Below are 27,042 nucleotides of genomic sequence, written 5' to 3'. Positions count from 1 at the left end.
TCGTAGTTCCCATTGTTTTTGGTGTCTGTCCCCAGTGGCTAAGGTTGGTTCAGTGGGATGTGTAGGCTTCCTGGTGGAGGGGATTAGTGCCTGTGTTCTGGTGGATGATGAGGTTGGATCTTGTCTTTCTGGTGGGCAGGTCCACGTCTGGTCGTGTGTTTTGGGGTGTCTGTGGACTTACTATGATTTTAGGCAGCCTCTCTGCTAATGGGTGGGGTTGTGTTCCTATCTTGCTAGTTGTTTGGCATAGGGTGTCCAGCACTGTAGCTTGCTGGTCGTTGAGTGAAGCTGGGTGCTGGTGTTGAGATGGAGATCTCTGGGAGATTTTTGCCATTTGATATTATGTAGAGCTGGGAGGTCTCTTGTGGACCAGTGTCCTCAAGTGGGCTCTCCCACCTCAGAGGCACAGCACTGACTCCTGGCTGCAGCACCAAGAGCCTTTCATCCACCCGGCTCAGTATAGAAGGCAGAAGAAATAGAAAGAATTAGTAGAAGTAGGAATAAAGAAAGAAAGGAAGGAAGGAAGGAATGAAGGAGGGAAGGAAGGAAGAAAGAAAGAAGATAAAGTAAAATAAAGTAAAATATAATAAAGTTGTTATTAAATTAAAAATATTAAGAGAAAAATGGACGGATAGAACCCTAGGACAAATGCTGGAAGCAAAGCTATACAGACAAAATCTCACACAGAAGCATACACATACACACAAAAAGAGGAAAAGGGGAAAACATCATAAATCTTGCTCTCAAAGTCCACCTCCTCAATTTGGGATGATTGGTTGTCTATTCAGGTATTCCACAGATGCAGGGTACATCAAGTTGATTGTGGAGCTTTAATCCGCTGCTTCTGAGGCTGCTGGGAGAGATTTCCCTTTCTCTTCTTTGTTCTCACAGCTCCCAGGGGCTCAGCTTTGGATTTGGTCCCGCCTCTGCGTATACGTCACCAGAGGGCGTCTATTCTTCCCTCAGACAGGACGGGGTTAAAGGAGCCGCTGATTCGTGGGCTCTGGCTCACTCAGGCCGGGGGGGAGGGAGGGGCACGCAGTGTGGGGCGAGCCTGCGGCGACAGATGTCGGCGTGACGTTGCACCAGCTTTAGGCGTGCTGTGCGTTCTCCCGGGGAAGTTGTCCCTGGATCATGGGACCCTGGCCATGGCGGGCTGCACAGGCTCCCCGGAAGGGGGGTGTGGATAGTGACCTGTGCTCGCACACAGGCTTCTTGGTGGTGGCAGCAGCAGCCTTAGCGTCTCATGCCCGTCTCTGGGGTCCGCACCTTTAGCTGTGTCTCGCGCCTGACTCTGTAGCTCCTTTAAGCAGCGCTCTTAATCCCCTCTTCCTCACGCACCAGGAAACAAAGAGGGAAGAAAAAGTCTCTTGCCTCTTTGGCAGGTCCAGACCTTTTCCTGGACTCCCTCCCAGCTAGCCCTGGTGCACTAACCCCTTCAGGCTGTGTTCACGCCGCCAACCCCAGTCCTCTCCCTGCGCTTAGACCAAAGCCCGAGACTCAGCTCGCAGCCCTGCCCGCCCCAGCGGGTGAGCAGACAAGGCTCTCAGGCTGGTAAGTGCCGGTCGGCACCGATCCTCTGTGTCGGAATCTCCCCGCTTTGCCCTCCGCACCCTGTTGCTGTGCTCTCCTCCGCGGCTCCAAAGCTCCCCTCCCCCCCGCCACCCGCAGTGTCCGCCCGCGAAGGGGCTTCCTAATGTGTGGAAACTTTTCCTCCTTCACAGCTCCCTCCCACTGGTGCAGGTCCTATCCCTACCCTTTTGTCTTTGTTTTTTCTTTTGCCCTACCCAGGTACGTGGGGAGTTTCTTGCCTTTTGGGAGGTCTGAGGTCTTCTGCCAGCGTTCAGCGTAGGTGTTCTGTAGGAGTTGTTCCACGTGTAGATGTATTTCTGGTGTATCTGTGGGGAGGATGGTGATCTCCGCGTCTTACTCTTCCGCCATCTTCCCCTTGTCCCCCTCGGGAATCAGTCTTAAAGCTATATGATTAAGGTGAAAGGACTCTATCAGGCTGAATTTAATTGATATGGGCCTGTATTAGTCAGTTTGGGTTGTCATAACAAAATACCATAGGCTGGTGGCTGAAGCAACAGAAATTTATTTTCTCACAGTTCTGGGGGCTTGAAGTCCAAGATCAAGGTGTCATCAGGTTTGATTTCTGATGAGACATCTCTTCCTGATTTGCACATGGCCACCTTCTCACTGAAATAGAGGGAGGTCTGGCTGGTGTTTCCTCCTCTTCTTACAAGGACACCAGTCCTATCAGATTAAGGCTCCATCCTTATGATTTCATGTAACATTAGTTATCTCCTTAAGGCCCTCTCTCCAAATACACTCACATTGGGGGTTACATAGCTTCAACATATGAATTTGGGAGGGACAAAATTCAGTCCATAACAGGGCCCACTAGGCAAAGATTTTGTCTTCATGTCTTAGCTTGAGGGGCTTGACATAATGGTTCTAAAAGTTTGCTTAGTTGGTTGGCTGAAACATGAACCCAAAGGTGACCTAAAGTAAATGAAATTGAAATGCCAGGACTGCCTTGGTACACTGCAGAAGAAGGTATCCAAAAGCTTGGGAATGTCAAAATGGCTTTATCATATGACTTGCTCACTCACCCTGAGAGGGTTTGAGAACATATCCTGGCTGTGAGAAATAAATCTGAAAGGAGAGCCCCAGAATCCTAGATGAGTTTTATGCTGGGTATTCATTAGAGGTCAGAAATTACAGTGGGAACTGCTACCATAGAACTGGAATCACTAAATGTAATTAGAATGATGGAATCCTGGGATGACAAGGGCCAAGTGGCAGAACTTAATTGCTGTTACAGGTTGAATTGTGTTCCCTGGAACATATGTTAAAGTCCTAATCCCTGACACCTGTGAATGTGACTTTATTTGAAATAGGGTCTTTCAGATGTAATCAAGTTAAGATGAGGTCATACTGGATTAGAGCGGGTCCTAATACATGACTGGTGTCCTTATAAAAAGAGGGAAATTTAGACACAGGGAGAATAGGAAGTCATGATGAAGGCAGAGATTGGAGTGATGCAGCTACAAGGCAATGAATGCCAAGGATTGCTGGCAACCATCAGAAGCTAGGGGAGAGATATGGAATAGATTCTCCTTCAGAGCCTCCAGAAGGAACAATCCTTTCTTTTTTTTTTTAATTGATCTACTTTTTTTTTAACATCTTTATTGGAGTATAATTGCTTTACAATGGTGTGTTAGTTTCTGCTTTATAACAGATTAAATCAGTTATACATATAGATATGTCCCCATATCTCTTCCGTCTTGTGTCTCCCTCCCTCCCACCCTCCCTATCTCACCCCTCTAGGTGGTCACAAAGCACCGAGCTGATCTCCCTGTGCTATGCGGCTGCTTCCCACTAGCTATCTATTTTATGTTTGGTAGTGTATATATGTCCATGCCACTCTCTCACTTTGTTCCAGCTTACCCTTTCCCCTCCCCGTGTCCTCAAGTCCATTCTCTAGTAGGTCTGCATCTTTATTCCCATCTTGCCCCTAGGTTCTTCATGACCATTTTTTTTTAAGATACCATATATATGTGTTAGCATACGGTATTTGTTTTTCTCTTTCTGACTTACTTCACTCTGTATGACAGTCTCTAGGTCCATCCACCTCAGTACAAATAACTCAGTTTCGTTCCTTTTTATGGCTGAATAATATTCCATTGTATATATGTGCCACATCTTCTTTATCCATTCATCTGTTGATGGACACTTAGGTTGCTTTCATATCCTGGCTATTGTAAATAGAGCTGCAATGAACATTGTGGTACATGATTCTTTTTGAATTATGGTTTTCTCAGGGTATATGCCCAATAGTGGGATTGCTGGGTCGTATGGTAGTTCTATTTTTAGTTTTTTAAGGAACTTCCATACTGTTCTCCGTAGTGGCTGTATCAACTTACATTCCCACCAACAGTGCAAGAGGGTTCCCTTTTCTCCACACCCTCTCCAGCATTTATTGTTTGTAGATTTTTTGATGATGGCCATTCTGACTGGTGTGAGAAATCCTTTCTAACACTTTGATTTTATACTTTAAGACTTCAGACAGTGAGAGGATAAGTTTCTGTTGTCTTAAGGTACCCAATTTGTGGTACTTTGCTGCAGCAGCCCTAGGAAACTAATATGATTGCCAAAGACAAGATGGCGTAGTTACTGTAATGGACAGCAGTGTCAAAGCAGTAATCAGAATAGTCTGACTCACAGAGATCATTAGTGTTGACTAGTGGATCATGGTGTCTCTAGAAAAGAAATAGATGGACAGTTTACTAAATTCTTAATTGCTCTGTATGAGCCTAGTAGTTCTAGACCTAGTGAACAGAAGTCTAAATTGAATCCCCAAAATACCATAGCCCCTCAATCAAGTCCCAAATTTGAGCCAGTTCACAAACCTACAGTTCTTTGAATGAAGGGGAGACTATGTCCCCTTGAGAAAATTTCCTGCTATGCTGGCAAATACCTATATTGTTAACCTTCTTCCTAGCCTTCCCCAAAGGAACCTGCAGCCATTTACCATTTATTAGGGTGACTGTGCATTTGGGAAAGGGAAATAATCAGACTTTGGGGGAATCAGTGGGCACTGGTGCTAAACTGACACCAGTTCCCAGAGACCAAAAATGTTACTGTTGCCTTCATAGAGTAGAGACTTACAGAGGTCAAAGATCAGATGATCAATGGAGTTTTGGTCCCAGTGAGTACTCATACCCATCATGGAGTTATAGCTCCCTTTTCAGAATGTATAATATGAATAGATGTACTCAGCAACTTTCTGAATCACCACATGGGTTCTCTGACACATAGAGAGAGGACTATTGTGGTAGGAAAGGCCAAGAGGAAGCCACTAAAACTGCCTCTAACTATAAAGTTAGTAAATCAATATCAATTCTTCATCCCTGGAGGCATTGCAGAGATTCATGCCACCATCGAGTCTTTGAATGTGGGTGGGGCCTGTGACTGGCGTCTAGGAAATAGAATATATAAAAGGAGGTGAGATGACATTCACTTGATTTGGTTATGTTATATAGCAAAGGTGATGGGATGTCATTCCCATTATTATTTATATTATGTTACATAAGACTCTGTCTTAGCTGTTTAGATATACAGTACTCTCATTCTGGGCTTGAAGAAACAATCTGACATGTTGTAAACTTTCCATGGAAAGGATCACATGGCAGGAAACTGCAGGTGACCTTAGGACCTGAAGACAACCTCCAGCCAGCAAAAACACAGATCCCTCAATCATATAACCTGAAAGAAATGAATTGTACCAACAAGCCAAAAGAACTTGGAAGCAGATTTTTCCAGTCAAAACTCCACATGAGAATATAGCCTATCCAACATCTTGATTGAATCCTTGTGAGACTCTGAACAGAGAACTGAGGTAAGCTGGGTCTAGACCCCTGACCCACAGAAACTCTGAGATAATAAATGTGTGTTATTTTAAGCCAGTATAGCAAATTAATACATAGTTATAGGCATTTGAAAATCCGAAATTGCCTTCAGGAGATTCAGATATTGGACTGATCAAACGCTGCTTTAAAATAAATGTTATTATAGAAACTATAAATGAAGAATAATCCAATGGAAAATTTATAACATAAATAATACAATATCTAAAATTAAGCATGCAATAGATACATTTAAGAGGAGATTAGATGTAGCTAATGAAAAAATTATAAAACTAGAATATAGAAGAAATAGAGTTTAAAAAAGTGAACATGTAAGTAATTCTAAAGAATATAGAATGCATAAAACTCTAATGTTAATGTCCAAGCCTATTTATATATATTTCAAATTAAAATACATTTCAGTGATATCACAAAAGAAAATAAGGGATGTTTTGGTTAGCATCCACTGGTTATGCAGCAGTAACAAACAACCTCCAAAGTCTCAATGGATTAACAAAACAATTTATCTCACATTATATATTGGCTGTGGTAGCTGTGGGTTGGCTTTGGTTTCTCTCCATATATTGTCTTCATTTCAATATCCACAATAGAAGTAACCACTATTTGGAACATACTATTCTAATGGTAGAACAAAAAGAGCAATGGCAGAATTATCCAGTGGCTCTAAAGTTTCTGCTTGGACATCACATACAGTCACTTCCACTTACATGCATTTGGCCAATGTAAGTCATATAGCCAAGCTTTGGGTCAATGCTCAAGAAAAATCACCACAGGGAGGTACTTCAAATCATGTGACATCAGGCAGGATTATATGATCTTTTATAAAGAATACAGAAATCAAAACATATTTTTAAATCTGAAAAAAATACCATCTACCACAGAGTATAAATGAAATTAATGTGTTTTAAGGTCCTTATGTTTTCTGGGATGTGGGAAAACATCTAATTTATATTAGAACCTAGTAAATAAGGATCCATGTTTTAATCTCTAGTGTAATCTGAAAAAGGATAGTAAAAGAACATATAACTAGTAAGGTACTTAGAGGAGAAATAGAGTAAAAAGAATATTTTATCAACACAAAGAAAGCAAAAAAAAGAGAAAAAAGAACATAAAATATATGGACTATGTAGAGAAGCAAGCATGATGGTACATTTAAATACAATTGTATCAGTAATTATTGAATGCATTAAATGTATGATATAAATATGCTAAAGATTATCAGACTGGATAAAAAACAAAGCCCTACTATATTCTATTTAAAATATAAGAGTGGTGGTGGAGAGGAAGATGGCGGAGGAGTAAGATGCGGAGATCACCTTCCTCCCCAGAGATACACCAGAAATACATCTACATGTGGAGCAACTCCTACAGAACACCTACTGAATGCTGGCAGAAGACCTCAGACCTCCCAAAAGGCAAGAAACTCCCCACGTACCTGGGTAGGGCAAAAGAAAAAAGAGACAAAAGAATAGGGACGGGACCTGCACCAGTGGGAGGGAGCTGTGAAGGAGGAAAGGTTTCCACACACTAGGAAGCCCCTTCGCGGGCGGAGACTGCGGGTGGCGGAGGGGGGAAGCTTCGGGGCCGCGGAGGAGAGCGCAGCAACAGGGGTGCGGAGGGCAAAGCGGGGAGATTTCCGCACAGAGGATCGGTGCCGACCGGCACTCACCAGCCCAAGAGGCTTGTCTGCTCACCCGCCGGGGTGGGTGGGGCTGGGAGCTGAGGCTCGGGCTTCGGTCGGGGCGCAGGGAGAGGACTGGGGTTGGCGGCGTGAACACAGCCTGAAGGGGTTAGTGCACCACGGCTAGCCGGGAGGGAGTCCGGGAAAAGGTCTGGAGCTGCCGAACAGGCAAGAGACTTTTTCTTCCCTCTTTGTTTTCTGGTGCGTGAGGACAGGGCTTTAAGAGCGCTGCTTAAAAGAACTCCAGAGACGTGCGCAAGCCACGGCTAAAAATGCAGACCCCAGAGACAGGCGGGAGACGCTAAGGCTGCTACTGCTGCCACCAAGAAGCCTGTGTGCAAGCACAGCTCACTATCCACACCCCCCTTCCGCGGAGCCTGTGCAGACTGCCACTGCCAGGTTCCTGGGATCCAGGGACAACTTCCCCGGGAGAACGCACGGCGGGCCTCAGGCTGGTGTAACGTCACGTCAGCTTCTGCCGCCACAGGCTCGCCCTGCACGCCGCGCCCCTCCCTCCCCCCCGGCCTGAGTAAGCCAAAGCCCCCGAATCAGCGGCTCCTTTAACCCCGTTCTGTCTGAGCAAAAAACAGACGCCCTCCAGTGACCTACACGCAGAGGCGGGGCCAAATCCAAAGCTGAACCCTGGGAGCTGTGAGAACACAGAAGAGAAAGGGAAATCTCTCCCAGCAGCCTCAGAAGCAGCGGATTAAAGCTCCACAATCAACTTGATGTACCCTGCATCTGTGGAATAGCTGAATAGACAACCAATCATCCCAAATTGAGGAGGTGGGCTTCGAGAGCAAGATCTATGATTTTTTCCCCTTTTCCTCTTTTTGTGAGTGTGTATGTGTATGTTTCTGTGTGAGATTTTGTCTGTATAGCTTTGCTTCCACCATTTGTCCTAGGGTTCTATCCATCCGTTTTTAAAAAAATTTTTTTTCTTAATAATTTTAATAACTTTTATTTTTCTTTCTTCCTTTCTTTCTTTCTTCTTTCTTTCTTTCCTTTCTTCTTTCTTTGCTTCTCTCTCTCTCTCTCTTTTTCTTTCCTCCCTTCCCTCCTTTAGACAACGAATCATTCCAAATTGAGGAGGAGAGACTTTGAGACTTATGATTTTTTTCCCCATTACCTCTTTTTATGAGGCTTTATATGTATGCTTCTGTGTAAGAGTTTGTATAGCTTTGCTTCCACCATTTGTCCTAAGGTTCTATCCATCCTTTTTTCCTAAATAATTTTTTATAATTTAATAACGTCATTATACTTTATTTTACTGTAACTTCTTTCTTTTTTCCTTCCTTCCCTCCTTCCTCCCTCCCTTCTTTCCTTCTTTTCGTCTTTCTTTCTTTCTTCCTACTTCTACTAATTCTTTCTCTCTACTTTTTCCTCCCTTTTATTCTGAGCCGTGTGGATGAAAGGCTCTTGGTGCTGCAGCCAGGAGTCAGTGCTGCGCCTCTGAGGTGGGAGAGCCAACTTCAGGACACTGATCCACAAGAGACCTCCCAGCTCCACGTAATATCAAACGGCGAAAATTTCCCAGAGATCTCCATCTCAACGCCAGCACCCAGCTTCACTCAATGACCAGCAAGCTACAGTGCTGGACAACCTATGCCAAACAAACAACTAGCAAAACCCCACCCATTAGCAGAGAGGCTGCCTAAAATCATAATAAGTCCACAGACACCCCAAAACACACCAACAGACGTGGACCTGCCCACCAGAGAGAGAAGATCGAGCCTTATCCACCAGAACACAGCCACTAGTCCCCTCCACCAGGAAGCCTACAAAACCCAATGAACCAACCTTAGCCACTGGGGACAGACACCAAAAGGAACGGAACTACGAACATGCAGCCTGCAAAAAGGAGACCCCAAACACAGTAAGAAAGATAAGCAAAATGAGAAGACAGAAAAACACACAGCAGATGAAGGAGCAAGGTAAAAACCCACCAGACCTAACAAATGAAGAGGAAATAGGCAGTCTACCTGAAAAAGAATTCAGAATAATGATAGTAAAGATGATCCAAAATCTTGGAAATAGAATGGACACAATGCAAGAAACATTTAACAAGGACCTAGAAGAACTAAAGAGCAAACAAACAGTGATGAACAACACAATAAATGAAATGAAAAAGACTCTAGATGGGATCAATAGCAGAATAACTGAGGCAGAAGAACGGATAAGTGACCTGGAAGATAAAATAGTGGAAATAACTACTGCAGAGCAGAATAAAGAAAAAAGAATGAAAAGAACTGAGGACAGTCTCAGAGACCTCTGGGACAACATTAAATGCACCAACATTCGAATTATAGGGGTTCCAGAAGCAGAAGAGAAAAAGAAAGGGACTGAAAAAATATTTGAAGAGATTATAGTTGAAAACTTCCCTAATATGGGAAAGGAAACAGTTAATCAAGTCCAGGAAGCACAGAGAGTCCCATACAGGATAAATTCAAGGAGAAATACGCCAAGACACATATTAATCAAACTGTCAAAAAATTAAATACAAAGAAAGCATATTAAAAGCAGCAATGGAAAAACAACGAATAACACACAAGGGAATCCCCATAAGGTTAACAGCTGATCTTTCAGCAGAAACTCTGCAAGCCAGAAGGGAGTGGCAGGACATACTGAAAGTGTTGAAGGAGAAAAACCTGCAACCAAGATCACTCCACCCAGCAAGGATCTCATTCAGATTTGATGGAGAAATTAAAACCTTTACAGACAAGCAAAAGCTGAGAGTTCAGCACCACCAAACCAGCTTTACAACAAATGCTAAAGGAACTTCTCTAGGCAAGAAAACACAAGAGAAGGAAAAGACCTATAATAACGAACCCAAAACAATTAAGTAAATGGGAATAGGAACATACATATCGATAATTACCTTAAATGTAAATGGACTAAATGCTCCCACCAAAAGAAAGACACTGATTGGCTGAATGGATACAAAAACAAGACCCATATATTTGCTGTCTACAAAAGACCCACTTCAGACCTAGAGACACATACAGACTGAAAGTAAGGGGATGGAAAAAGATATTCCATGCAAATGGAAACCAAAAGAAAGCTGGAGTAGCAATTCTCATATCAGACAAAATAGACTTTAAAATAAACACGATTAGAAGAGACAAAGAAGGACACTACATAATCTAGGGATCGATCCAAGAAGAAGATATAACAATTGTAAATATTTATGCACCCAACATAGGAGCACCTCAATACATAAGGCAAATACTAACAGCCATAACAGGGGAAATCAACAGTAACACATTCATAGTAGGGGACTTTAACACCCCACTTTCACCAATGGACAGACCATCCAAAATGAAAATAAAGGAAACACAAGCTTTAAATGATACATTAAACAAGATGGACTTAATTGGTATTTATAGGACACTCTATCCAAAAACAACAGAATACAGTTTTCTCAAGTGCTCATGGAACATTCTCCAGGATAGATCATATCTTGGGTCACAAATCAAGCCTTGGTAAATTTAAGAAAATTGAAATTGTATCAAGTATCGTTTCCGACCACAACGCCATGATACTAGTTATCAATTACAGGATAAGAACTATAAAAAATACAAACACATGGAGGCTAAACAATACACTACTTAATAACGAAGTGATCACTGAAGAAATCAAAGAGGAAATCAAAAAATACCTAGAAACAAATGACAATGGAGACACAACGACCCAAGACCTATGTAATGCAGCAAAAGCAGTTCTAAGAGGGAAGGTTATAGCAAGTACAAGCCCACCTTAAGAAACAGGAAACATCTCGAATAAACAACCTAACCTTGCACCTAAACCAATTAGAGAAAGAACAACAAAAAAACCCCAAAGTTAGCAGAAGGAAAGAAATCATAAAGATCAGATCAGAAATAAATGAAAAAGAAATAAAGGAAACAATAGTAAGGATCAGTAAAACTAAAAGCTGGTTCTTTGAGAAGATAAACAAAATAGATAAACCATTAGCCAGACTCATCAAGAAAAACAGGGAGAAGACTCAAATCAATAGAATTAGAAATGAAAACGGAGAAGTGACAACTGACACTGCAGAAATACAAAAGATCATGAGAGATTACTACAAGCAACTCTATGCCAATAAAATGGACAACCTGGAAGAAATGGACAAATTCTTAGAAATGCACAAACTGCGAAAACTGAATCAGGAAGAAATAGAAAATATAAACAGACCAATCACAAGCACTGAAATTGAAACTGTGATTAAAAATCTTCCAACAAACAAAAGCCCAGGACCAGATGGCTTCACGGGTGAATTCTATCAAACATTTAGAGAAGAGCTAACACCTATCCTTCTCAAACTCTTCCAAAATACAGCAGAGGGAGGAACACTCCCAAACTCATTCTATGAGGCCACCATCACCCTGATACCAAAACCAGACAAAGATGTCACAAAGAAAGAAAACTACAGGCCAATATCACTGATGAACATACATGCAAAAACCCTCAACAAAATACTAGCAAACAGAATCCAACAGCACATTAAAAGGATCATACACCATGATCAAGTGGGGTTTATTCCAGGGATGCAAGGATTCGTCAATGTACACAAGTCAATCAATGTGATACATCATATTAACAAATTGAAGGAGAAAAACCATATGATCATCTCAACAGATGCAGAGAAAGCTTTTGACAAAATTCAACACCCAGTTATGATAAAAACCCTCCTGAAAGTAGGCATAGAGGGAACTTACCTCAACATAATAAAGGCCATATATGACAAACCCACAGCCAACATCATCCTCAATGGTGAAAAACTGAAAGCATTTCCACTAAGATCAGGAACAAGACAAGGATGTCCACACTCACCACTCTTATTCAACATAGTTTTGGAAGTTTTAGCCACAGCAATCAGAGAAGAAAAGGAAATAAAAGGAATCCAAATTGGAAAAGAAGTAAAGCTGTCACTGTTTGCAGATGACATGATACTCTACATAGAGAATCCTAAAGATGCTACCAGAAAATTACTAGAGCTAATCAATGAATTTGGTAAAGTAGCAGGATACAAAATTAATGCACAGAAATCTCTGGCATTCTTATACACTAATGATGAAAAATCTGAAAGTGAAATCAAGAAAACACTCCCATTTACCACTGCAACAAAAAGAATAAAATATCTAGGAATAAACCTACCTAAGGAGACAAAAGAGCTGTATGCAGAAAATTATGACACTGATGAAAGAAATTAAAGATGATACAAATAGATGGAGAGATATACCATCTTCTTGGATTGGAAGAATCAACATTGTGAAAATGACTCTACTACCCAAAGCAATCTATAGATTCAATGCAATCGCTATCAAACTACCACTGGCATTTTTCACAGAACTAGAACAAAAAATTTCACAATTTGTATGGAAACACAAAAGACCCCGAATAGCCAAAGTAATCTTGGGAACGAAAAACGGAGCTGGAGGAATCAGGCTCCCGGACTTCAGACTATACTACAAAGCTACAGTAATCAAGACAGTATGGTACTGGCACAAAAACAGAAATATAGATCAATGGAACAGGATAGAAAGCCCAGAGATAAACCCACGTACATATGGTCACCTTATCTTTGATAAAGGAGGCAGGAATGTACAGTGTAGAAAGGACAGCCTCTTCAATAAATGGTGCTGGGAAAACTGGAAAGCTACATGTAAAAGTATGAAATTAGATCACTCCCTAACACCATACACAAAAATAAGCTCAAAATGGATTAAAGACCTAAATGTAAGGCCACTTTCAAACTCTTAGAGGAAAACATAGGCAGAACACTCTATGACATAAATCACAGCAAGATCCTTTTTGACCCACCTCCTAGAGAAATGGAAATAAAAACAAAAATAAACAAATGGGACCTAATGAAACTTCAAAGCTTTTGCACAGCAAAGGAAACCATAAACAAGACCAAAAGACAACCCTCAGAATGGGAGAAAATATTTGCAAATGAAGCAACTGACAAAGGATTAATTTCCAAAATTTACAAGCAGCTCAATAACAAAAAAACCAACAACCCAATCCAAAAATGGGCAGAAGACCTAAATAGACATTTCTCCAGAGAAGATATACAGACTGCCAACACACACATGAAAGAATGCTCAACATCATCAATCATTGGAGAAATGCAAATCAAAACTACAATGAGATATCATCTCACACCAGTCAGAATGGCCATCATCAAAAAATCTAGAAACAATAAATGCTGGAGAGGGTGTGGAGAAAAGGGAACACTCTTGCACTGCTGGTGGGAATGTGAATTGGTTCAGCCACTGTGGAGAACAGTATGGAGGTTCCTTAAAAAACTACAAATAGAACTATCATATGACCCAGCAATCCCACTACTGGGCATATACCCTGAGAAAACCATAATTCAAAAAGAGTCATGTACCAAAATGTTCATTGCAGCTCTATTTACAATAGCCCGGAGATGGAAACAACCTAAGTGCCCATCATCGGATGAATGGATAAAGAAGATGTGGCACATATATACAATGGAATATTACTCAGCCATAAAAAGAAACGAAATTGAGCTATTTGTAATGAGGTGGATAGACCTAGAGTCTGTCATACAGAGTGAAGTAAGTCAGAAAGGGAAAGACAAATGCTGTATGCTAACACATATATATGGAATTTAAGAAAAAAAATGTCATGAAGAACCTAGGGGTAAGACAGGAATAAAGACACAGACCTACTAGAGAACGGACTTGAGGATATGGGGAGGGGGAAGGGTGAGCTGTGACAAAGCGAGAGGCATGGACATATATACACTACCAAACGTAAGGTAGATAGCTAGTAGAAAGCAGCCGCATAGCACAGGGATATCAGCTCGGTGCTTTGTGACCTGTGACCGCCTGGAAGGGTGGGATAGGGAGGCTGGGAGGGAGGGAGACACAAGGGGGGAGAGATATGGGAACATATGTATACGTGTAACTCATTCACTTTGTTATAAAGCAGAAACTAACACACCATTGTAAAGCAATTATACCCCAATAAAGATGTTAAAAATATATATATGAGTGAAAAAAATTTGAAAGTAAAGGTCAGAAATATATATATATAACAACTTACTACAAGAAATCTGATGTAGCTGTACTAGTATCAGACAAAGTAAACTTTTAGGCAAATGCATTCCTTAGAGACATTTTATTATTATATAAGAATTAATCTACCAGAAAACTATGGCAATTCTAGATTTGTATGTGTCTCATAACATACTCCCCAAATATACAATGACAGCATAAAATGAAGCCATTGCCAAATTCAAAAGCATTGTAGTAAAGTTTAATCTGCCTTTCTCAGTTACTGAAAAGCCAAGTTACGAATTATATTAATCAAGTTTTCTATAGACTTGCCAGTCTGCTTTCTACTTTTTCCATCCTTAATTTGAGTTCAAAATATTTAAGTATGGCATTTTTGTCTTCTTTTATAATTTTGTATAGTTGATCTAATATGATCTGGGAAAAGTAAATCAAAGCCCACTAATACTAATCTAATTTTTTCTATTTTTCCTTATATTTATTGTAGTTTCTGTTTTATTTATGATAAAAAATCTGGTATACAAATATTCATAAGTGTTACATTTGCATTAAACAAGTATTACTTAGAAATTATGTTTGATTTTGAGTAACAGAGACATCTTTCCTAGTGTTAGTCTAAGACTGCTGAAAGTTTTATTCTCTCACATAAAAATATCTGGAGGTAGGGGGTGTCAGGACTAGTAAGAAGGGCTCTTTAAATTCATTAATGGCTGGTCCAATTAAAAGAAAACTACTTGACCTGTGTGCAGAAATCACAAAACAAAGAGAGGAAAAACATTGTGAAAAAGAAAATTATAAATCAACTACATGCCAATAAAAATTTTAAAAAAATTAATAACATGTATTACATCAAGCATGACTTAAAGGCTAAAAGTTAAAAACAAAATTGTCTATAATTTCAAAAAATGTACAGTGCAATCTTGTTTTAAAAAAAGACTTAATAAAGATGTAAAAAAAAGACTTAAAGCAGGAGATGGAAAATAAGCAGTCAGTAAAAAGAAATATGACACATAAAAAAAATTAGAAATAAATGAAAATGTTTCAGAGGAAAATGTTACATTTGATGCCACCAAAACTAGAGTAAACATTATTTGAACCCACAGTCAGGGACATGGAAATCAAGCTTCAAAAAGATCACACAAAATGAAATCTCAAAGAAATTATATATAAAATTTTTATAAAATATGATAGATATGTAGAGATGAAAGAAAAGGGGAACAGATAAGATAAAAATAGTATTCAAAAATTTAGTAGAAGTGGTTTTGAAATAAAAGTCTTGACTCTGGTGATCAAATTAGGTTGACTGTTTCCTCAGAAAATTTCCTCGTGAAGCTTTGATATTCAAAGATTAAGAAAAAAGTATCCTAAGGGAATCTTAGAAAAAACAGTCAACATGCAAAAAGGGAGAATAATTATGCTACTCTGAGATTTCTCTACCGGATATTACTTACCAAGGTAATTAGAAGAATTCAATGAAATAATGTAATTATACCAGTCCTTGGATTGGCATCAGGGCATTCATATACTTACTGAAACTGTATTCAAAATATTGTTTGTGTACACATAGGTAAATTTTTCTAGGATGAGAACAAATGGCTTTTTACCTGATTGACAAAGAGATGGCAAATAAATTAAAACTCACAGCTGTAGGGCATGTCTCCCCAGTGGAGGACTTCATTTTTCTAGTAGTCCATGGAAAGAGTATTGTGTGTCCATGAGTTTATCGCAAGGTTTTTTTCATGTGTGAGTTTCCATTCAAACTATATCTGAAATTAAAATAAACAGCATATTCTGTATAATGCAGTTGATCATCCTATAATTGAACATTAATTTATTTCAATGCACACATTTGCATTTTGCTTGGGTGACCACTTTTGCCCAAAAGGATCATGAAGTGACAGCATTTAAGTTCTAATATGCTAGGAAGCACATTCTTTACTCTTGTTCACCTTTCATAATGCCACAAATGACAACTTTCTAACACCTACCTTTGTGTAAATATCGATTTCCTTAAACAATTACGAGGGGGAAAAATCCTAGACTCTTGCTTTAAAAAAGCATTAGTCTATGAAAGTATTCAGTTTTGACTTAAGCTGCATATTTACATATTTACATCTGACGTCCTGAAAACAACTCTGTGCTTTGGAGCAATGTTCTATTTTAATTGTTTTGGGCTCATGGAAAAAGACAGAGGCAGAATTAATATGTGAATGGCCCATTCACATGATGAAAGGACTAAATGGTATTCTAAGAAACTGTAAAATAAAAGGCTTCAAAATTGTTTAAACAAAGAAAACAGCCATCTTATGGCATACTATATTTGCATATGTTATATCAGTTGTGAGCACTAGTTTGGCTTCAACAAAAAATTATCTGTTATATAAAATTAATGTTTATTTAAATTTTATTGGTTGTATAATGTGATGAATTCAATTTTTAATTTAGGTTTTATAATTGTATAAGGGATAATAGTATAAGGAGTTCATTCTTAGGTTTACATGATACATATTTATAGGCCATTATAATAAAATAAAAAAGAGTTTCTGTCATTACTGTGGGTCAGCAAAAAATTTCTTTTCATTTTATAAGTGTAAAAAATTGCCCATGCAGAGCATAATTCACCCACACTGCTCACTGTCTCCATCTCAGTATGGCTTTGCTGTAGGCAAGCTGCCTTCATTCTCTAATTATGGTGACTCCACTCATCTGTCTCAAACCATGTGAGATGGAGAGTTATGCTTCAGCAAAATGAACTACAACATGCTCCAGCCAATCAGGGTCATTCCCGAATAGTACCATTATTGATTTGTTGGTCAAAACTCAAAACAAACGAATCCCCTAATTCCATACTTACTGAGTAGAAAATTAACAAATGCATGAAAAGTTACAATCTTCCATGTTTTGTTTTACCCTGCATTCTCTAAAAAACAGAGCATGAGGGCATGAAGTTGACATGCTTGTTTTTGAGGTAGGGTGCACTCTTAGTGAATGAAGAATGAGGGAAAAGGGAATTCCAGTCAAGGAAGGAGCGAAAAGTAATACAAGATGATGTATTACCAAGATGTTCATAGCTGTACAGGAAAACTGGCTGATGATTGGTCGTGTAGGATATCTTCAGAAAGGATGTGTGGAACCCCTGCTTTCCTGAACCATTTGGTTTTGTTGGAAAGAGAGGAAGGGCAAGCAATTTATCTGCCACTTCCTTTCTATCTCCTGTCTCATTAGTCAAAGTTCACCCCACGGGGCATTAACACCCCCACCTGACCCCACTAGACAGTCACTGGAGAAGGCAGCGTCTCTGTGTGTCCGGGTGATCAGACCTGAGTCTTAAAACCACTGTGGCTCTTTCTAGGGTAAACATGATGGTGGCTCAGTCTTTGCCCTCAAAGGCAGGGGAGATGATATATGGTGTCATGAGACAAGGAGCCTGTGCTAGAAAAGAACCCATACCTCCAATATCTGGGTACCATAGAATCCAGGGCTCAGAGGAAGAAAGAAGCTACTTTTAAAATGGGAGGAGAAAAAAAGAGAAAAAGATGGGGAAGGAAGAGCTAAATGGAGCTGAGTGCCAATTTACCCATTTATAATAAGAAATGTAAATGACACTCCAGTACATCGATCAGGTAATATCTCTATCCATGGAAACATCCGCTTTAGCATCTCTGACTTTCCTTTCTCTGACTTACCAGTCCCCACCACTTGGTCTTGAAACAAGCCCAAATAGGTTAAATGATGTTACGCCAGTTATGAGGCTAGATCTCAAGAGAACTTGCATGCATTGCCTTGACCTTTTGGAACATTGCCCAGAAGCCTGCTGCAGTATGAGAGACCACATGGAGGGAGGTATACTGCCTAATAGGAGGTCATCTGAGAAAAGCCAGCCCATAGCCAACACAGTAGCTGACCACAAATGCATGAATGACCCTGGCAGAGACCAGAAGAACTGCTCTGATGAGCATAAGCTAAACTGTCAACCCCCAGAATTATTTGTTCAGTAAATAGTTGCTGCTTTAAACCACCAAGCTTTAGGGTAGTTTGTTACACAGCAAAAGCTAACTGATATATTTGGTATCTGAAACATAGGTTATTTTTCCCTTTTTCAATTGATAGCCACCTTTCAGATTTACAATGTTAATTAAAATGTTGGTTCCCCCAAATAAATACAAAATAAATTGAAGTATTTTTGAAGGGAAGACCAGCTACCAGGAATTTCAACTGGCATTTTAATATGTTCCATGACTGCAGATGAAACTTTTTTTCTTCACAAATTATCCTTTTACTTTATATCAGAGAAGAGTTGTTTAGTATACATTAAAGTATTTGTGTTTTTTGAGAATACCAAGGAATTGTGTTTTCTGCAAAACATATGGTCCCTTTCTCCTACTTCAACACCTACATAAGTGTTTTGGGGGGAATACAAAAAAGAATTATTGACATATTATATGAATCAAATGCCATTAATCCTGATCTTCTGACCATACTCAGAGCCAGGAGACTTGGAAAGTCTACATTCTCATTCAAGTTGTACCTGATCTGGGAAGTCCAATTGAGCTAAGAATCTCAAAGATGAAATAGCTAGTTCAAACTTGCTTTAGTTACAACTGATGTATTAATTATAACTAATTCATTATCCTGTTGACAATGAAATCTTAGTCAGTGCAGATCTGCCAATAGGGTTGAACTATTTCAGAAAAAAATAGGATGTTTTCTCCATAAACTGCCAGGTAACTACCTTTTAGGGAGATGAAATAAGACAGGACAACTCTTTTAAACTCCAACTGTGGAAATTCTGCATGGTGTCCTGTCAACAAGGAAGGAGAATACCTGATTTGGGGGATCAACCTTTCTTTCTTCATAGTGGAGCTCTCAAAATTAATCTTTATAAATACATATAGATTCAGAAATGAAAAGTATTCCACAGATATTATGATTAGTTTGAAAGAAAAATGTTATCTATGCTCTTTAGAAATGGGATCAAAAGGAGCTTTTATTTCTAGTTGTATGAAGAACAGAAAGATCTACATATAATAAGAAAAGATGCATGTGGTACTTGCTATAAATACACTTATTTATTGTCCTTCTGTTATTTGTCTTGTGGGTCAGCTTTATGCCACGAGAATGCTGACAACCTACACCCAGGAAAATAACGGGAAGGGTTAACGTCAGCCCATATAATTTCCTTTATTAAATTTAGGTACCAAGCTTTCCATTTAAAAGCACATGTTCCCACAACAGCAGAGTTCAGTTGTGCACCTTGAGATCAGTCTATTATACATCAACTACAGTGAAAATAAAGGAATGGCTATCCTCTAGATAGAAAAAAGTCAATTAGGGGCTTCCCTGGTGGCGCAGTGGTTGAGAGTCCATCTGCCGATGCAGGGGACACGGGTTCATGGCCCGGTCCGGGGGGATCCCACGTGCCGCGGAGCGGCTGGGCCCGTGAGCCATGGCCGCTGAGCCTGCGCGTCCGGAGCCTGTGCTCCGCAACGGGAGAGGCCACAACAGTGAGAGGCCCGCGTACCACAAAAAAAAAAAAAAAAAAAAAAGTCAATTAACTGAGCAGCCCGCAATTCTTAGCCATTACTAATCTTTCCATGTAGCCTCAGCAGGATTCTTTTAGAAATGAAAATTCTTGCCAGCCATTATTCCAACCTCCCCAGCAAATCACATCCAGTAGTGCAGTGAAAAAAATCAAGAAGGTAAAGATTTCTCTGTACTCCAATGGTTATTGATATTTTTTTTTTTCTGGAAGACAAAAGGGTAATCCTTTAGAAACAAACAGATCGTTTTCTAATAAATAGCTATTACTATGAAACAGATGTTTTCTGCAATGTACACTGACTTTCAAAATCAGCTACTTTAGCAGAATGTGTGTGTGTGTGTGGGTGTGTGTTTATACATGTAGATAGACATAGATAGAGAATGAAAGAAAGAGGTTTTTTTTTTTCCTAAAGAGATCTAAGTAAATATTCTGGAAAATGTCAGTGGCAAATAGAGGCAATTAAACCTTAAATACGATTTCATTCAATTAATTTTGCATACTAAAAAGCATGTTGCTTTTCAGAATAGACACAGGAAGTTATTATGATAGTGTAATCTTTTGCTAGCTCCCTCAAAATCATGAGTAGCCTCATTCTTGCAAAAGAGCAAAAGCAGAAATGTCAACCCAAAGAAGAGTTGAAGGAGATTTAAATAGTTGCACATTAAATAATGATAAAAATTTTCACTGGTAATCCTGTTAAGCTGAAGATACTCAGTTTATGGGGAGTGTAATTATTTAACAGTAGAAAACCCTTGACATTCATTCAATAAATGTTAGTGAATGACTGCTATTTACCAAGCACTTTTCTAGGCATTGAGCATATTGTAGGGATATAATTAAGCTCCTGCCCTCATAGAGATTATATTCTAGAATACAGAAACAGGCAATAAACAAGTAAATAAAATAAATTCCAATACTGATGAAGAAAATAAAGCAGGGTAATGCGACAGTGACTAAAGCAGGCTAGGGATGAGGGTTGGCTACTTTATATCACACGTTAAGACGAAGCTGTGTTGAGAAGGTAACATTTGTTTCGAGGCCTGAATGATGAGAAATGAGCAGCCATTTAAAACATCTGCAGTTTAATTAGGACCCATTTGTTTATTTTTGTTTTTATTTCCATTACTCTGGGAGATGGAGCAAAAAAGCTATTGCTGCGATTTATATCAGAGAATGTTCTGCCTATGTTTTCCTCTAGGAGTTTTATAGTATCTGGTCTTACATTTAGGTCTTTAATCCATTTTGAGTTTATTTTTGTGTGTGGTGTTAAAGAGTGTTCTGATTTCATTTTTTTTTTACATGTGGCTGTCTAGTTTTCCCTATGGAGAACAGTATGAAGGTTCCTTAAAATCTAAAAGTAGAGCTACCATATGATCCAGCAATCCCACTCCTAGGCATATATCCAGAGAAAAACTTGGTTCAAAAGTATACATGCACCCCAATGTTCATTGCAGTGCTGTTTACAACAGCCAAGACATGGAAGCACCTAAATGTCCATTGACAGATGAATGGATAAAGAAGATGTGGTACATATACAGCTATGGAATATTACTCAGCCATTATAAAGAATGAAATAATGCCATTTGTAGCAACATGGGTGGACCTGGAGGTTATCATACTAAGTGAAGTAAGTCAGATAGAGAAAGACAAATATCATATGATATCACTTATATGTGGAATCTTAAAAAAATACAAATGAACTTATTTACACAAAAGAAACAGACTCACAGACTTAGAGAACAAACTTACGGTTACCAGGGGGGAAGGGTGTGGTGGGGGAGGGATAGATTGGGAGTTTGGGATTGACATGTAAACAGTGCTATGTTTAAAATAGATAACCAACAAGGACCTACTATATAGCACAGGGAACTCTGCTCAATATTCTGTAATAACCTAAATGGGAAAAGAATTTGAAAAAGAATAGATACATGTATAAGTGAATCACTTTGTTGTACATCTGAAACTAACACAACATTGTTAATCAACTATACTCCAATATAAAATAAAAATTAAAAAAAAATCTGGAGCTTAGAGTTCTAGGCAGAAGGAATAACAAATGCCAACGCCCAATGTTTGGAATAAACTTATTATGGCCAAAGATCAGAATGGCCAGTGTAACGGGTTTGGTGAGCTGGGACTGGTTCATGTTGGGCCATGAATATCATGATAAGGAATTGGGATTTTATTTTAAGTACATTGGAAAGTCATGAAAAGGTATTCAGCTGGGGAGAAACACAGTATGCCTTACATTTTAAAAAGATCGATCTGATAGTTTGTTCTAGGGTGGTATTTGTAAAGGCTGTGTGTCCTGGAAATAAAAGTGGATGGATTGCGGCTATATTGTGGGAGTAGAGTCAGCAGGACTAGTGGACAGATTTGATGTGGGTGACAAGGATGACTTTTGGATTTTTGGTTTATACCATTCAATAAGAGAGGAGACACTAAAAGTGGATCAAATTTGGGGCTGCAGAGTTTGGAGATTATAAATATTTTGTTGAACTTGTTGAATTTGAGATATCTTTGAGCCATCAAAATGGAGAAGTTGAGTAGAAAATTGGACATGTGGACCCGGGACTCATAGGACAAGTCTGGGCAAGAGGACCTAGTAAGATCACCCTTATCCCTTGGCCCCAACACCATTATCCACAGCAGGATTCAAGATAGGCCTAAAGAGCATTTGTTTCTGGTAAATTCCTTCTCTGGGCCTGACACAATTCTCTGTAGTCTATAAAATAGGTCCACAGGGCTCAGGGTGCTCCAGGTAAGACAATATCTACAACATAACTTGACATTGTCAAGGCCATTGATATCAACTATTGGTCTCAATAGAACTGATGCCCTACCTTCTTCTAAGGGACCACTTTAGGACTAAATAATCCCTTTCTTCTCATATCCCATCAACCTCCCTCCCATCCCTGTTTTCATCAGCTACTGCCAGAAATGCGAATCTCTCAGGTCATCTATCATTGTCCAGACTTTCTCCCCATCCAGATCTGTATGCAGTAAGTCTGATCTCATCACCTACACTTTCCTGATCTGCAGTTCCACATCCTCTGAGACTCATGGTTTGTTATCAGCAAAATCCTCCATATCCTTTACTTCATCTCTTAATGTTCCCTTCACCTTCTTCTTGTTCTAATCATAATCGGACTCTTTCCTCAGGACAATGCCTCCTTTGCAGCCCTTTTAAATGCTACTTATAGGACCTTGAGGCAGGGTAGGTGTCCCAGTTGCTTCCCAATTATTTTACCTCCATTCTTTATCAAAACCCACAGGCCTAACAATACTTGGCTTATTCTATTAGAAGTTGTCATATATTGCACTCCTGGTCACTCAGCCTAATTCATGATGAAGGATATCCTTAATCCTAACTGCAAACATCACAAGGTCTCATCACAGCCTTCTATGTTTCCAAATCACTAATCTAGTACCCTTGTTCCATCTATTCTTAAATTTTATCAGGATTCCTACCCATTGGGCAAGTGGGCCCTCATTGACGCTTAGCAAACATGCTTCATCTTGCTTGTAAAGTTGCTGTGCTACTATTTAAGATGCCTATTTCCTGGGCTTCCCTGGTGGCGCAGTGGTTGAGAATCCGCCTGCCAATGTAGGGGACACGGGTTCGAGCCCTGGTCCGGGAAGATCCCACATGCCGCGGAGCAACTAAGCCCGTGTGCTGCAACTACTGAGCCTGCGCTCGAGAGCCCACGAGCCACAACTACTGAAGCCCGCGCGCCTAGAGCCCGTGCTCCGCAACGAGAAGCCACCGAAGTGAGAAGCCCACGCGCTGCAACGAAGAGAAGCCCCCGCTCGCTGCAACTAGAGAAAGCCCATGTGCAGCAACAAAGACCCAACATGGCCAAAAATAAATAAAATAAATTAACCCCCCCCCAAAAATGAATAAAAGGAAAAATATTTTTTTAAAATGCCTATTTCCTACCTTTTTTTGTCTTCTCCAACCCTCTAACATATCTACATTCTTCTTTATTCTCATCAAATCTATTGCCTATTCTATCATAACTGATATTCTCTCTCTGCTACCAGTAAAACTGAATGAGTAATGATAACCCCTATACTTATACACTGAATCCCCTTTCTCTGTACCACCTGAGGTCTTTGCTCTGGAAATTATCCTCTCTCTACAGGATCATTCTCATCATCATATAAACTTGCTATAAAATATTTAACCTTAGATATAATATTTCCAATATTAAATAAGATACCCACCATTATCTCATGTCTCCTTCCAGCTATGATCTCATTTTTCCCTTCCATTTGAGAGCAAAATTCTGCAGACTGTTGTCTATACTTACTGTCTCAGATTCTTCATCTCCTTTTCTTTCTTTAACCCACGCTAACCAAAATTTTCCCTCTCCATTGCATGGAAACAACTTTTGTCATGGTGAATGGAACTCCATATCACCAAATCAAGTGCTGAGTTATCTGTCTTCATTTTACAAAAGTATTGGACAACATTTAACAGATATGACCATTTCCCTTTTCTGAAAATACCTTCTTCATTTGGTGTTTGAGCTACATTCCCCTGGCTTTCCTCCTGCATCATTGGCCGCTTCTTAATGTCCCTTGCTGGCTTATCCTCCACTTCTTATCTCTCTATATTACAGTCCCCGAGGGCTCATCCCTCAGACCTTTTCTCTCCTTTATCTTCAGCATTTCCTTAAGTGAATTCATCCAGTGTTGTGGCTTTGAACATCCTTTATATGCTGATAATTTCCAAATTTGTCTTCAGTCCAGACTGCCTGTTTGAGCAACAAACTTACAAATGAGTATTCAACTACCTACGTAACATCTCCACTTTGAGGTCTAAAGGCCTATCAGCCTTAATATAGCAGAAACCAAATTTTTGGCATTTGCTCCCAAACCTGCTACTCTTGCAGTCTTCCTCATTTCAGTTAATGACATTTTTCCATTTACTCAAAACTTATGGGTTAATCCTTGTCTCTTTCCCGTCCTCATTATGCACCATCAATCCTAAGCAGTTATTATCAGCTCTACCTTCAAAATATGTCCTGATTCTGACTAACCCCCCGACCACCTTGGGCCAAGCCACTATCCTTCATTACTTAGCTTCCTAACTGGACTTCCTCTTTCTCCCTTCATGTTGTCCTCTACAGAGCAGCCATAGTGATTTTTTTAAACTATAAATCAGATCACATCACCCCCTTGTTCAAAATTCTCTAAAGGTTTCCCATCACACTTAGAAAACAATCAGAATCCCTACCTATGACTGAAGAAGTCTCTGCCCATCTTTCTGTCCTCACCTCTTTATATTCTCCTCTTCGCTCACTCTACTCCAGTCTTCCTGTAATCACTTGAACATGAACAATGCAAATTCATTCCTGCCTCAGGGTCTTTCTATTTGCTGTGACTTCTGCCTGGAATGATATTCCTCCATCTATTCTTCTTCTTGCTCCTCTAAAATCAGGTCTGTGCTCAAATGCCACATCTGCAGATAGACCTTCTCCCATCATCCTATTTAAAATAGCCATCACCACCCTTCCTACCCTCGTTCATATTATTCTCTCTCTCCTTACCTTGCTTCAAAGTCTTCATAAAACTTTCATTAGCTGGAATTATTTTGTTTCTTGTTTTTGTCTGTTTCTTCCCTAGAATGTGATCCCCATCAGAGCAGAGATTTTATCTTTTGTTCACTTCTGCATTCTAAGAGTCTCAACAGTATCTGGCATAGTAAGCACTCATGAAACATTTGGTTTATGAATATATAAATTAATAAAATAATCAATAAATGAGTAAATGAATGCAGTCAGAAAAGTCCACAGGAGGAATACATTGTTTGGAGAAAGATAATAATTTCCATTTTGGACTAGTTGAATTTGAGATGCTGGCAAAGTATCCAAGTAAAGGTGTTTAGAAGACAATTGAAAAGTCAGTTCTGAAATTTGGGAGAATTTTCTGAGTGAGAAATAAAGAATTGAAAAGGCATTTTTATTAGTTTCCTATTGCTGCTGTAACAAGTCACCACAAACTTAGTGGTTCGAAACAACACAGATTTATCATTTTTGAGTTTGGGACGTCAAAATCCTAAAATCTACGTGTAGGCCGGGCTCTATTCCCTCTGGAGGCTCCAGGAGAGAATCCATTTCCATTTCCACGCCTTTTCTATAAGCAGAGGGCACTCACTTTCCTCAGCTGTGGCTCCTATTTCCCTCTCTCTCTCTCTCTCTCGTTCTAGCTCTCTTTCTCACTCTCTCTGATTTCTGCTTCTATAGTCACATCTCCTGCTCTGACTCTGACTCTCCTGCTTCCTTTTTATAAGTACATTTATGATTATGTTGGACCCTATCTGGGTAATTCAGGAATAATCTCTCCATTTAAAGATCCTTAATGTAATCACATCTGCACATTCCCCCTTTCGTGTAATGTAACGTATTTGCAGGTTCTGAGGATTAGGATGTGGATATCTTTGGGGGGGGGGCAATATTCTGTCTACCACAGAAGTTAGTAAAACAAGCTCATGACTTATTTATGAGACTGAAGAGCTTGATATGGACTCGTCTCCAGATAGGTGAGCAAAACTGCAAAATACTGGAATGCTATGGAAGCAAAGGGAATAGAGATTTTCAGGAAGGAAAGATTGGTCCATATGATCAAATGCTGGAGAAGCATTACGAAAGATAAGAAGAGACATACAGATAGTCAAAAAGCACATGAAAAGATGCCCAACACTGCTAATTACTAGAGAAATGCAAATCAAAACTACAGTGAGTAGCTGACCTCACACCACTCATCAAAAAGTCTACAAATAATAAAAGCTGGAGAGATTGTGGAGAAAAGGGAACCCTCTTGCACTGTTGGTGGGAATGTAAATTGATACAGCCACTATGGAGAACAGTATGGAGGTTCCTTAAAAAACTAAAAATAGAACTACCATACGACCCAGCAATCCCACTCCTGGGCATATATCCAGAGAAAACTCTAATTCAAAAAGATACATGCACCCCAATGTTCACTGCACAACTGTTTACAATAGTCAAGGCATGGAAACAACCTAAATGTCCATTGACATATGAATGGATAAAGAAGATACAGTGTATATATATATATATATATATATATATATATATATATATATACACACAATGGAATATTACTCAGCCATAAAAAAGAATGAAATAATGCCATTTGCAGCAAAGTAGATGAACCTAGAGATTATCATACTCAGTGAAGTAAGTCAGACAGAGAAAGCCAAATATCATATGATATCACTTATATGTGGAATCTAAAATATGACACAGACAAACCTATCTACAAAACAGAAACAGACTCACAGACTTAGAAAACAAACTTATGGTTACCAAA

At 39.5% G+C, this 27,042-nt stretch overlaps 1 long non-coding RNA gene across 1 annotated transcript in view; it reads right to left on the bottom strand.

The window, feature by feature from the left end:
• LOC137217177 (uncharacterized) overlaps nucleotides 1-27,042 on the bottom strand; it is a 185,128-nt gene that overhangs the window by 15,014 nt on the left and 143,072 nt on the right. The window contains exon 2 of the long non-coding RNA XR_010940035.1: nucleotides 15,802-15,925. This is a non-coding gene — a long non-coding RNA (uncharacterized lncRNA). The remainder of the gene's footprint in view (nucleotides 1-15,801; nucleotides 15,926-27,042) is intronic.

This window comes from Pseudorca crassidens, chromosome X (genome assembly GCF_039906515.1).
Source record: "Pseudorca crassidens isolate mPseCra1 chromosome X, mPseCra1.hap1, whole genome shotgun sequence".
Classification (NCBI taxonomy): Eukaryota; Metazoa; Chordata; class Mammalia; order Artiodactyla; family Delphinidae; genus Pseudorca; species Pseudorca crassidens.
Note: the sequence above shows the minus strand (reverse complement) of the source record. Positions and strands in the feature narration are given on the sequence as shown.